General features: G+C 43.6%; 1 protein-coding gene across 3 annotated transcripts in view; it reads left to right on the forward strand.

Annotated features, from left to right (window-relative positions):
* The window catches only part of GOLM2 (golgi membrane protein 2), an 801,157-nt gene that overhangs the window by 45,309 nt on the left and 741,949 nt on the right, over positions 1–13,899 (forward strand). The window lies entirely within an intron of this gene.

Raw genomic sequence — 13,899 nt, forward strand, 5'->3', positions numbered from 1 at the left:
GTGACTTATAGTTGTGACCTTTGGGCTTTCCCCTGTGGATATACATGCTAAATAAGTGCCATTTCAGGTATACTGGAAGAGGGGGTGTATGTGTATTGTAGGGATACGTATTGCAGTACGCTGTGCTGTTCTATGTAAAATGAAGTGGTCAGGGCGCCAATATGCATTATTTTGATGTATTTCCCTGTTGGGTATCCAAAAGAAATAATGTACGTGCCATAGATCGGTTTCAGTAAACGTTTGGCACCTTGTATGTTTCTACAATACCAAAGTACTAACATTCATATAACCTCACCTTTATAGAAACATTGTTTTGGACAATCTCTTGAATGCTACGGACATGTTGCCCAACTGTGACCCATCTAGGGATTTGCAAACTGACTATCAAAGCATGATCGCTACAAAGCAACTCAAGGACAACAAATATCAGTTATAGAATATTCCCTCTTGCAGGGGTTCCCACGGTAACTATAAAAGAAACCCTAACTGTTGCGGTGTCGTGTCTCAGAAACATGGGTCCATTTAAGGCTGGTGCCCTCTGAGAGTGTTTAGAAATGAAAGCCGGGCACAAAGTTGTCATGTTTTGGGTTAAAGACTTTTATTAACATAAAAGGGTTGGGAAAATGCCTCTCTGACCTCTGTTCTAAGAGAAAGTTCCCTACCTAAAACCAAAAACTAAGGATCTGTCTGTGTCCGGATATCAGAAATCGTCCTTTTGTCCAAATGTTCTATCTGGACCCTCGCACTATAAACAAAGAATAAAGTCAGAAGGGGAATGTCTTGATGTTTGCAAACAGTATTCAAATATGAAAATACAATCGCTCCAATATAAAAGTTCTCCAAAGTGACAGAAGCTTGGTTCAAGAGGGTGGTTCCCTTCCCCTGGATTCTTCATTGGTATGGAAATGTTTCTTGGTCTAACAGTTCTTGGTGTCTTTTCTTGGCCCACAACAATCCTGTTGGGTGCAATGCTGCTTAGCCTAGTAATGTCTATTTCAAAAAGTTCATATTTAACACAGAGTTCATCAAGTGTAACGAGCCTTGATTCCAGAGGTCTACTCCGTTCCCCTGGTTTCTTCTCTATCGTCAGTGACTTTTTATGTGCTTGTGATTTCCTGGTATTCTTTTTTTACCAAAACCTTTTATATCTACCTGGTATGCTCCCCTGCCAGGACTTCTCATGTACTTGTAGCTCCCTGGTTTACTCACCTGGCAGGACGTCTTACTTCCATACATATATAACAATTTCTCTTCTTATCCAAAATTGCATATATCTTCCTTGGTTCGTTATATCAAGTTGTTTCAATGTTTGCTTTAGGTTTTCCCCATATCTGCATTCCATGCACTCCTATGTTGTTGGGGTTTAGGGGTGGGTTGTTTGCGAGTCAAAACGGCAGAGTACAATCTTCTTATTGTTTTTGTCTTTGCAGCTTTTCAATGTTCAAACTGTGTTTGGCGCGGTTGACTTTGCTTGGGCTGACTCACTGGCTCTGTGTGGCTTCTACAGTCCTGTTCACGCTTATGCAGCGTAGCTTTGCTGCCTGCTTTCCACTCTGCACTACTCTGACGTCTCTCCGGCTTCTCTTGTGCCTCTGCTCCTGCATGCTTTCTTTCCTTCAGGTTCCGGTGAGGGTAACGCTGCTTCCTTCCTCCAGCTGCCGAACACCCAGCAATCTCCTTATGGTTCCTGGTGTCTCTGTGGCACGTTCTGATCACGCATTGTTACTTTCCCACTCTGCTGGCGAGCCTCTTTGCTTCGCCACACCGGTTTGTGCCTCCAGCTTCTACGCACCTTAAAGGGAGATGCAACGTCTTCTACTGAACAGCTGCTCCCAATAGTTCGGTTTCCATCTTTAAATGTCACTCAAATCGAGTCTTTCTGAAAACAACTAGCACACTCATTGAATTGAGGCTCCCTTTGCTCTGCATCATTTCCTTCATCCTCCTCATTCCAGTGGTTGTGGGAATAGTTCTATGTCATTATTTTGATTTTTGTAAGTTTCCTAACCAAAAGACTTATTTATTTTTTTGGGGGGGATTTTAGACAGCCTACAAAAATGGCAATACTTACTTTTCTCCCCCACCCTTCTTCCTATTTTCAGTCCAATTCAGGGGAGTTTCCCCCCACCGTCTCTTCCCCTCCCAAGCACCCCCAAGAATGCACACATACACGTACACCCAACACATACATCCACAAACAAACACACAAACTTATCTGATCTCCCTGGCGGTTGCTTCCGGGTCCTGGCGTGCCTCTCCGCCCCTGCACGCACTAGTGTGCATCGCAGGGGCTGGCAGTTCGATTTAGAAAGATTATTCAGTCTTTCTAAATCGTCTCTTTAAAAAACAGTTCTATATGAAGGGGAATTGGAACTGAAAAAGGTATTCTTGGAGCTTTTACTTTTTAGGCGAGGGGTGGGAGTTTGGCCTAAAGGGTGTTGGTAAAAGGTTTCTCTATTTTCCCTTAAGGGGGGGGGGACACATGCATGGCAATAGGCCATTTAGGGTATTGGGTATCATGGGTTCTCTTCCATGGGCAGATGGGGGATAGCATGACTCATCCGATGAAGTCAGGATATCTCCCCGGAGGTTGTCCCCCAAGCACCCACGCGATCCTCCCTCAGCCAGCCGCCCCCAGGATTAGGATCAGGTAGCAGCTGCCATCCCCAGGCCACATGGGAGGAGGTCACCGCCGGGAAAACAGTGATGACACCATCAGATTCATCACACCTATCCACTGAATGCACATGCTAATGGTAACAGGATTTCAGCCATGTTTATGGGGATCCCTGTAGGTAATGGGAAGAGGAAAAGGGTCAGTAGGTTGGCTGTATGAGGGGAGATGAATCCTGGACTGATGGTCATTATCAGAACAAGAGGGGGTCCATCTGTCCTGGGGTTTCGTTCTTATGAAGATTGTTGGACGGTTGTAGTACTGGAGTGTTCAAAGTTTCATTGTCTCCACCTAGTGATTGCTTTTGAAAAGGTTTTTTAATCTGGCCTGCGATATTGACCCTGTCCACTTCAGCCAACAATGTGGGCATAACAGTGATGTTGCACTAGAGAAGGAGACCTTCAAATTGTTTCTTAGGAGGAGGGAGCTTAAATGAGACTGAGCCTATGCAATTTCTGTGTTAGGGTTGTCACACGTCCGACATGGGCATACGCTCGAGGGTTGGTGATGTCTTGTGTCTTTTATGAAGGATGCCAGATTGAGCTAGCTAACGCATGTGTGCACATTTGTGATCAAGTAGAGGTCCTGGAGTTTGTAGTAGTGTGAGTTAAACCGACCTGATTGGGACTTTTTCTTTGGAGTGTGTCTATCGATGATAATTTGGTTGTGGTCTGGTGAAAAGACAGGTTGTAAGTGACTTCCTGGAGGTTTTATGGTCTTCCTAAAAGTATGTGTCATTGGAGTATAGTATTCCATAGATTGGTTACAAGTAATAAGGAGGAGGGCCCTGCATGGTATTTTCAGTTGAAGTGTGGGCCCGTTACCAGAACTGCATTGCCGGATCAAAGTGTTACGACACGCATGTATGGATGAGCTTGGCAGTGTATTTTGGGCACATGCCATGGAAAATATGGTTGGTGATATGCATGATTTTGTAATTGGAATATCAGTTTGACTCTTAGCCAGTGCATTATTTCTAGGGCCCTCTGTTGCACTCTTCTTTCTAGTCTTCACTGTATTCTGGGGACCTAGTTAACAGATGTTTACATAATCCGGATGTGAGAGTACTAGGGTAAAGATGAGTGGATTTTTGGTTGAAAAGAGCAGTTAAAGTTTGTGTTTGAGTGTTGTCTAATTAGAAATCCAAGGTTTCTGACTGTGGCAGTCGGCTTGTAAATGTTCTAATTTCTTTGGGCCAAAGAATGTTTGTGGGGTGGGGTGGGGTGGGGTGGTTTGGAGCCTCATATCAAACATTTGCTTTTAGTTGCACTGCGTTTTAGTGGATTGATAGTCATCCATGTTTCTTGACATGAAAGGCATTTTCAAGTATCATCTCTGTAATTGAAGCAGTTGAGACTATAGCTGTTGATGATTTCGAAAATTGGGATCTGTGAGGACCCAGGAATGAGACAAGGTCATAAGGGGTTCATGGTTTTGGTCAAAGGGGGTTGGGAAATGCTTCTCTGTGCCTGCAGTAGAGATGTTTTCCTCCTACCTAAAACCAAAACTAAGTCTGTCAATGTGAGAATGTCCAAAGCAAATGTCCAAAGCAAAACCGTCCCTTGTCAAAAGTACTATTCTTTTTTAAATTTATTTTTTATTGGCATTTCAAAATTACATCACAAACTGTAACGAACCCCCCCTGCATGTCACAGCAATTAATGCAATTATCAATATCACTTTACTGCGTTACCCTAATTTGGCATATCAAACAATGCCCAGCAGGCGCAGTAAAAGTTTAGCACAATGTTCTAGTCTTCAGTGAACAATGGGAGATCCCTCTGGAAGGAATATGTCATCCACTCTAAGGATAAAAAGTTCCATACTTTAGAAAACCATTCTGAAGTTTGTGGTGGATCTCTTCGGTTCCAGTTCTGAGCGATTAGTAGTAGGGCTGCTAATTGCAATATCACAACGGCTTTCTGAACATTTTTCGGCCATCGTCTAAAGTCTTCGTCCAGCATGACCAACAAGCGGGAACGTAAAGAGAGAGGTGTATGAATACGAAAGATTTCACATAAATATGATTTCACCTCTCCCCAGAATTTAGCCAACCTCTCGCAGCTCAACCATATATGTTCCCAACATGGTCGCATTCCCTCCAGCATTTACTCGATATGGTAGGTTTCATTTGAGCGAGGCAGTCCTGAGTATGAGTTTGAGCCAAAATTCTTTTACTTGAACTGATCTAGTGAGTTTGGGAATTGCTCTCCAATGGGTCTCCCAGTCCAGATAGATTACCTCTTCCCCCAATGTAGCCTGAAAACGTTCTTTATAGCTGATCTTTGTTTTGAGCATCCCTTACCTGAAATACATTGTATAGATTAGAGAAAAGGGCCTTGTTCCCTGGATTAGCTATCACAAATTGCTCAAAAGATATTCATTCCCTGGTGGCCGCGGCCTTAATCGGCAGAGCCAGAATCCAATGTCTCACCTGGAAGTTTCTAAACCTAGATTTTTCATGAAGCCCTAACTCCTGCTTGCATTGTATAAATGATTTTACTGTTTCCCCCGAGAACATATCTCTGTTTCTCACACCCTGCTGCCTTCCATTCTCTAAAAGCATTTGGGTCCAGGCCTGGGGTGTATTGGGGGTTAAAAAATAGGGGCGTGAGAGGGGTAAATTGTTATGCCGTGTTTTTTCACTGCGTCATCCCAGGTATTTTCCACTGTGTGCATAATTTTTACTCAGATGAATATTGGCTGTGTGATCTGGTTTCGATAGCCATAATATGTCCCTTAGTTTGGGTCCGCCCACTGCAAGTTACATCTGTACCCAGCACTTCTCGGTTGAACCCACAGACCATTTCTTTTATTACCCTAATTTGCGCAGCACGATAATATGTCAAGAAGTTAGGAAGACCCATCCCTCCCCTGTCTAGTGGCACCATTAGTGTAGCTAGGGCTTCCCGCGTGGGTTTATTTTGCCACACAAAGGTAGAGGCTGCCGTATGTATTTTGCAGAAAAAGGATAATGGTACTTTGAAACAAATCAAGTGCTCTGGGGAGAGTGACCATTTTCACAGAGTTGATTCTGCCCAGCCACGAGATTGTGAGTGGATCTCATTTTTTAAACTGATTCAAGGTAGTTGGGGAAATTGGGTGCATATAAATATTTAAGGGATGGAGTGAGTCATACCCTAAGTAGTGTAATTCTCTCTTTAGCCCATCCGAAACATGCCTGTGCCTGCAGATCTAAAGCTTCTGTGGGACATAGGGATAAATTCAGAACCTTCGATTTATGCATGTTTATTTTGAGTCCCGCTACTGCCCCAACTTTCTCGAATGCATTCTTGGCTTCCCGTATCGTGTTTGATGGTTCTGTTGCCATAAGTAGGATGTCATCGATGTAAGTCATTATTTTATGCTGAGCACCACCAAACATAACCCCTTTTATTCCCTCTATTTGTCTAATTCTGGCCAACAAAGGTTCCAAGTGTAATGCATATAACATGGGATAGAAAGGACACCCCTGTTTGGTACCGTGTTAAAGGGAGATTAAAGCTGTTGGATGTCTATTTATTGACAATCTTGCAGAGGGATTTTGATTGTTTGCCCTAATCCATTTCTTATAATTTGGTCCAAATCCCATTTTCTCTAGTGTCAAAAAAAAAGAAACTACCATTCTACACGGTCAAAAGCCTTTTCAGCATCTATAGAGACGATCTGCAGGGATTTGTTTTTTTTTTCTCCACCTTCTCGCAGATGTGGCAAACTCTTCGTATATTATCATGTGTTTGCCTTGATTTGATAACAACTAGTTTGGTCGGTCCGTATTAGTGATGGTAAGAGATCTACAATCCGGTTTGCCAACATCTTGATGAACATTTTTGCGTCTAAGTTAATGAGTGCGATAGGATGTTAGGACCCAAAGATTGTTGGGTCTTCTTCCGGTTTAGGGAACAAAATTATTTTTGCTTCTTCCATAGTGGAGGAAATTTGTCCTGTGTGAAAGAGAGAATTTGACAGCTTGGTTAAGACGGGAGCTAGGATGTTGCACTATGGTTTATAGAAGAACCTGACCAGAAAGCAGTCTATACCAGGCGACTTATGTGATGGGAGTTCACGTATGACCCGTAATACCTCATCCGTTATAATAGGGTTTTCTAAAATGTGGGTATCCGCTAACCTGAGTCTAGGGAGTTCAATCGACTCCAGATGTAGTGTTTGAATTTGGGGATCCGGCATATCGGATTTATATAAGTTAGAGTAAAATTTGTGATTGTTAGGATACTGGTGGTTTCAGAGGTCATCTTCCCAGAGGGCAGTTTGATTTGTTGTATAATCTGGGAAGCAGTGCTTTGTCATAGCTTAGATGCCAGGAGGCAGTCCATTTTATTAGCTTATATGTAATACCTCTGTTTGAGTAATAAGAGGGCTTTTTCTGCTTTCTTTAAGTGAAGAATCAGCCTACCGGATGGTGCTCGGAATGCTTTTTGTATTCTAGGGCCTGTATCGGCTTCAATTTTTTTCCATAATATGGGATAGTTCGCCTCTAGTTCTATTTCAAGGGCTGTTTGTGTCTTTTGGCTTCTGCGGCTATAAGGCTTCCTCTTGTAGTAGCCTTAAACGCGTCCCAGGTAATATTGAGTGAGGTCTCCCACTCAGGTCAAAATATTCATTAATGTGTGTGGCAACTTCATCTCCGACGACTTCATCTCTGACGACTTGATCTTGGAGTAAAGCCAGCAGGAATTTCCAGGACAAGAGCTGTGAGTTGGTAGTTTTAATATCTAATGTCAGTGATTGTGCCATGGTCCGAGAGGGTGATTGGATGTGTGGTAATTTGTGTTAATATTCCCGATAATGGAGTGCAGGACCAATCATAGTCTATGCGGGAGAATGACCTATGTACATAATAATAAAAGGAGTAACTTTTCTCCTCCCCTTTTAGAGTGAGCCAAATATCTACTAAGGTTAGATCCGCGAATATGCGTTGCAGCCCACTCAAGGGGGAGCAAGCGCATCAGTGTGTTACCTTGCTTCTGTCCCATGTCTGGTCCCATGTCAAATTGAAGTCGCCCAATATTAGTAAGTCTCCATCCATGAATTGCTCCAGTAAGCCCATCACATGTTTCAGAAATCCATCTTGGCCTGATTTAGAGGCACATATTGACGCTACTGTTAGTTTAATGGAGGAAATCTTAAGAACCGCAAACACAGATCTGCTCTCCCTTTTGTGTTTTGGTGTGAATCATTTGAGATCCACGTCCCTCTTTAACTGCGATCAGCACACCTGCGGTTTTACTCGCAGCACATGCCTGTATTATTGTAGGGTAATGATTTAGGCAGAGTTTGCTTGTTTGCTTTGGAGATATGAGTTTCTTGGAGCGCCACCAAATCCGGTTGGTGCCGCCTCAAGAAAGACTCTACCTTCCTGTGTTTTTGTGGTGTGTTAAGCCCACTTGCGTTCCATGTCAGACACTTGAATTTTAGGGGTGTGTGTGTGTGTGTGTGTGTGTGTGTGTGTGTGTGTGAGTGATACAGCTGAGGGCTAATAGTTATTGGTACATTGCAGGTATTGTAAGTTAGTAAATAGCATACTTTTGCTCTGCAGGTGAGATTCCCCCACAACTGAAACATCACTCCCCCCACCCCTTGACAGCCCCTCAACGTAACTGCCATCAGGTATACATTTCTCCCACCCCTTGGGCCCCCCCTCCCAAGAGTTCCCACGTGTGTTATAGGCCTGCCATGTGTTGCCGTTAAGATGATATAGGGATCGGGCCTCTCAGTTGCGAACGCCAGTCCTCTTTTTGCTGGTCCCTATGATTTCTTTTTTGGCTATGTGCTAAATTGCCTTCGATTTTTATGCCTTTTGTTGCAACGTTTAGTTGGGCGCAGTCCAGTGACGCGCCTGTGGACTCATCTTCCATTTGTAGCACTGTCAGTCCTGTCTCCCTGGTCGTTATTCTTTGCTGCCAGAATTCTAGGGTAAATGATAACCCGAAAGGAAAGGTCCATTTATATCTAATGCCCTGGGTTTGAAGATCTCACGACTTCCTGTAGGTCTTGATGTTTTTTGAGGGTTATCCTCGAGCAATCTTGATGCAATTGAATTTCCGTGCCATTGTATGAGATCATCGCCGACGCCCTTGCCTCCTTGACTATGAGTTCCTTTTGAGGGTATGAAGCACAGGCTGCCAAAACATCTTGGGGGCGTAAACCAGGTTCTAATCTTTTCCGACCCTGTGGATCCTTCCTAGCATTATGTCAATAGGTTCTTCTCCAGCAAAGAGATTAGCGAATATCTGAACTTTGGCGTCTTTTAGTTCTGAGTCCAGGATCGTTTACGGAAGATTCCGAATCCTGATGTTGGATCGGTGTGATCTATTTTCAAGGTCCTCATATTGAAGTTTTAATTTGTGAGTTATTCTGGACCGGTCTTCTAGTGCTACATCCGTTTGTTTACAGTTAGCGTCTAGAGTTTGAATGGCTTGTTCGTTTAAATCGACGTGTTCAGCTAATGATGTTATTTGTTTGCTAACCTCTGCAAGTGAGTTCCTAATATCTACCGCGAATGCTGTAAATTGCGATTGAAAGTTCAGGGTGAACCGATCTTGAAATTCCTGGAAGCTTTTACAGAAATCCTCCTTTTGAAGCCGCCATGTTTGGGGTATTCGTTGAGGTGTTGTTGAAGAGGGTTGCCTTGACGTAGCTATGGGCCCAGAGAGAGTTTTACGACTTGGCCAAAGATTTTCCAGCGGTTTTTGAGATTTTTCTTTTCTGCGGCACGGTTTGCCCGCTTGACTTCGTTTATCTCCACACGCCGACATACATCAATTGGCGTCAAAATCCTAGAAATTGACCCCTATGCCAGAGATGCAGGTGCACTGCTAGAGCGGGTCCGGGGACTTTTGTCTCAAACCTTAGTGTTAGAGAAGATATATGCAAATAGGCCCGCGATCTGTTATAGGGCACCTAGGTGATCTAGATTGCTTCGATGGCGTATCCCCATCATAAGTGTGTGCCAACACACCTGTTCCCAGTATCAAATTGAGCAGTGGTGTAAAGGTGCAGAACAAAGCCTTGCTATGACAGGGCCACAGGCAGGGAGTGGCCATTTGGTAAGAGCAGGGATTGAACTCGCGGTAGAAGGAATTGTGATTATTTTTATTGGATTCGTGGTGTTGATTGTGGGTATTCACTGCAGAGAAGGTCACTTTGGAGCTGCTAAGACTGTGTGATCTGCGGCAGGCACATCAAATAGATCTGACCTGCTGATTCCAAGATGGTAGCAAACATAGTGGTTCACAGCTCCCGGTTCCTTTTGTATGCTAATAGAGGTACAATGATTGGGGCAGCTGACATTACGAGTTGCGATCAATGGTTTCCAGCCACACGTTAAGTATTAGTTACGGGACGCCACACTCCCCTTCCGTCGTTTACTCCTGAAAAATCACAAAATGCTTTAAAAGTTGGGAGTACGTGGTACGAAGGCTCCTCTTTTACGGCAGGCAGCACTTGTGTTGCGTTCGGGAAAACCCTGCTGCGGTCCGTGTCTGCGATACACGTAGTGGCATCAGTGCTGGTGCTGTGAAACTTCTATTTTCAGGCGTCCCTCTCAGTTTACGGAGCGCAGCTACCTCTTAAGTCGTGAGGGACAATACACAGTGCGTACCCCCCAGTCCTTGCCGAAACGCCCGCAATTTTCAAGCCTATGGTGTGTCTGCAGGGACCTGCGCTCACAGGCGTAGTCGCTCCATGATGCAAGGTTATCAGGCTTTTGTCTGCTACAAGCTCTGGTGGGGGTAATAGCGGGCGACCCATACTGTGTCTGCACAGCGGCTGGAGAGAATGTTAGATTGATTTCCGGATGGAAGTTTCAATCTGCAGATGGAGGGTGCTTCGACACGCCTTCCTTAAACGGCGGCCATTTTGGAATCCAAAAGTACTATTCTGGCCCTCACATTCTAACAAAATGAACTCTAAAAAGGGTAATGTCTTTGGCCTTCATTGGTTTATAAATGTTCAAAACAGAAAATGCATAGCTCCAACACAAGTCCCAGAAGGATAAAGTTCCTTATTCCAGAGGGTGGTTCCCTTCCCCTGGATTTCTCTTCCCTCTGTAGTATATTCAAAGGTATTAGTTCCTTGAGTTTTTCTTGATTCACAACACAACTGGTACACAAAAGAACTTTGTATTTGTCTTGTTAGGATACTGTTTTTCTTTCTCATAGAGTGGACAGATATATTTCTATTTTCCTCCCCAGTACATTGTATGAAAAAACCTTGGACGCCTAAGGTCAAATACTCGCACACAGACACACACACTTCGCTAGATTATAAAATGGCTCTTATATGGCCCCTTTTATTCACAAAAAGAATACATCTAAATAGAATACATCACTGTTGACACAGCTATAAAACACATCCTCATCTCTCCAGCAGTCAACTGAAAAGCTCCCAAACAGGCCAGGCACAGAGATTCCTGTTATCAACGGGCCTGGAACGATGTGTCCATCTTCCAGTAAAGCTTTCTGCCTGCCTTTCCTGGCTCTCTTCAATTTAAGCCATTCGCAAATGTGTGATGGCATTTTCCAAAACTTTATCTTTCCAAGTCTGTACCTGTTGACCGTTCCCATGGGCCCCCGGACAGAGCGACCTGTGGTAACCACAGAGAAAAAACCTTTCCCGTTGTCAAGGAAGCAGCAAAAATAACTACATAACAACGTTATCAAGTACCAGCTGGCACCTGGCTTATTTAGCCGCCTATGTGTGTATCTTCTTTCCAACATGTCCTTCGAGCATTGGCGCAATGCAAAATAACATAAGCAATATGCAGCACTGAAAACATGTTTCCCAGTGGAATAATACGAAAAGAGTTTGCATCAAGTGCAGCTTTCACTGAGGCCTTGAGCAAAGGTCCACCATGGCTCTGGGTGCACTACGCACAGGCGCCATGTTTTAGTCAAAAGCATTACAATCCACCCTTGGACATTTTGACTTCATAACTCAGTGGCATTAAAGTCTGCTTCTGAAACTGACGGAACATCATAACTAAATTAGGAATACTTTGAATACAACAATAACAAAAAATTATAATCATAACAATCACACGAATACAAGCAAAGGCGTAACGCAGTTCTCCAACATCTGGAATCCAGGAGAACAACCAATCCCACCAATTCCCAGTATATCGGGTTACCTGTTCCATTAAGTCTTTCAAATTGTTTAATGTGATTTTCAATAGATCGGGAATGGTCACTTATATTAAAACCACACATGTCCTCAAATGCGTTACATACCAGGTTCTGTTTCAACGACAAATAATCAGTAGCAGCTCGATTTTGCAAGGCTGCTTTCTGATAGTTTGGTCATCTAGAAGCAGTTCCTCTTAAGCTTGAGAAGTATGGTTGAGTCCTTTTTATCACTAAACACGCTAGCTTAATTAATGATTTATAGCCCCCAGCAGCTAATCTCCAAATTCCTAGCAATGAATATGCAAGTGCTAACACTTCTGACTCTGTTAACCGGTGCACATTTGAATCACAGTCTGGGGATAGCCCTATATATTCAAAAGTTAATCTTCTCATTCAATATGATGCACACTGCAAAGGAAACCTCATTAAACCAAGCCGTGTTAAAGCGCATGGTGCTCCGGGGGGAAAAAAAAGCCATCCTGTCGGAAGTTTCACATTGTTTAAGTGACTAGCCACTAAAAAACTATAATTAAAAGCCAATGTATTATTGACATTGGTACATGTGCTTGGAGTGCGTGAACACTCCTTCTCAAACGCAGTTTTGTTTTTCTCTTTGGTGACGTTCAGCTGTTAATTTGCCAACCTCTTCTGGTTCACAGGTCATACGATGGCAAACATCACCTTGGGTGATATTGTAAGTCACTATCTGAGTAAGGTTTCTCCACTTTTGGTTTGTTTCTTGGCAAAATCTACAATATTCGTTGATGGAAAAGGATTGCCACACATCAGAATCCTCCACTAAAGAATCTCTCAAAATTGAAGCATGCCTGACGTGCTCAGCAAGTCTCCTGCATTGTGCACGTCAGTCAAACAAAAAAGGTGAGATGTTTAGCACTTTCCGTGCAAGATATGCCCCATGTTCTCTTTTTGAGCAATCGTCAACGAATACCTTTGCTGTACTGTCTCCTTTTCTTGATCTCGTACCTCGAGTATTCTCAACGCTTTACAATGATGGCTCTTAGTGCCTGTTGTGGCTTGTGCGTTGGCGGCACATCGAGCCGCCTCTGGACATTTTTTCTCATCAGACTCACATTGGTCGGCTGCGCACATACAACACCTTGCTCTAGTGTGCCGCTTGACCCTCCCGAATGTCCATTTAGTATCACAATTGCACCAGTGAGGCACAGGTTCTACAAAACAAACCAGAAAAGACATGTTGATAATGTGAGGCAGGCATGGTGTTGCAAGTTAGACACAGACACAAAGATACACGTTTCAACATCTTTAAGTTTTGAATGGGGTTGGAGACTTCCTAGCTGGCCCTAATTATATAATGGGAGTAGTCTAAACCATCAAAGTGAAATAACATAGTCCATGTCAGTCATTCATTCAGTCAAACAAAAGAAAGTCTGTCGGAAACCTATACTTTATGTAGGTTGTTTAATATGTTTATACATGAAGGTGATCTGTGTCAGTCGATGTGTGAAACAATGATTACCTTGATTCCGAAAGAGGGGAAGGATCGGAAAAATTGTGGCAATTATCGACCCATTTCATTATTGAATGTGGATGTGAAGGTATTTGCTAAGGTTATGTCTAATAGGTTGGAAAAATAGTATAGGGAAATTGATTCTTCTCCAGCATGGGGTCTGGCATGGATTCACATGCTCATGAATATTCCCCGTCGTCAGGCTGGGAATCCTCGGTAAAGAAAAAACCAGTATCCGTTTCGTTTCTGATCTGTCTTTCGTAGTAATAACCAATCACTGGTCTCTGCGTCATACTGACCACAGCCAATGACTGCCCTCTACCTAAGCACCGCCTCTGGCAGCCATCTTCAGATTTTTACCGCACGTTCATGTGTTGGGATCCTCGTGCTATTGCTCTCGAGCGTTAGTGCTATTTTTTCACGTTTTTTCTCAAAAACGTCGTTTTTTCGGTCAAAAGAGCCTCAAGCTCCACCGACTCTCCATCCGATCAACGGGGACCCGTGTCGGATTCGTCTGCGCCCCTCAAGGGTGAAGATTTCGTCGAGCTACGCTTTTGGAGGACTCCAGAAGTTTCTCGGGCCCGGACATGGCC

The sequence above is a fragment of the Ambystoma mexicanum genome, chromosome 11 (genome assembly GCF_040938575.1).
Source record: "Ambystoma mexicanum isolate Mex_15411 chromosome 11, UKY_AmexF1_1, whole genome shotgun sequence".
In the NCBI taxonomy this organism is placed as follows: domain Eukaryota; kingdom Metazoa; phylum Chordata; class Amphibia; order Caudata; family Ambystomatidae; genus Ambystoma; species Ambystoma mexicanum.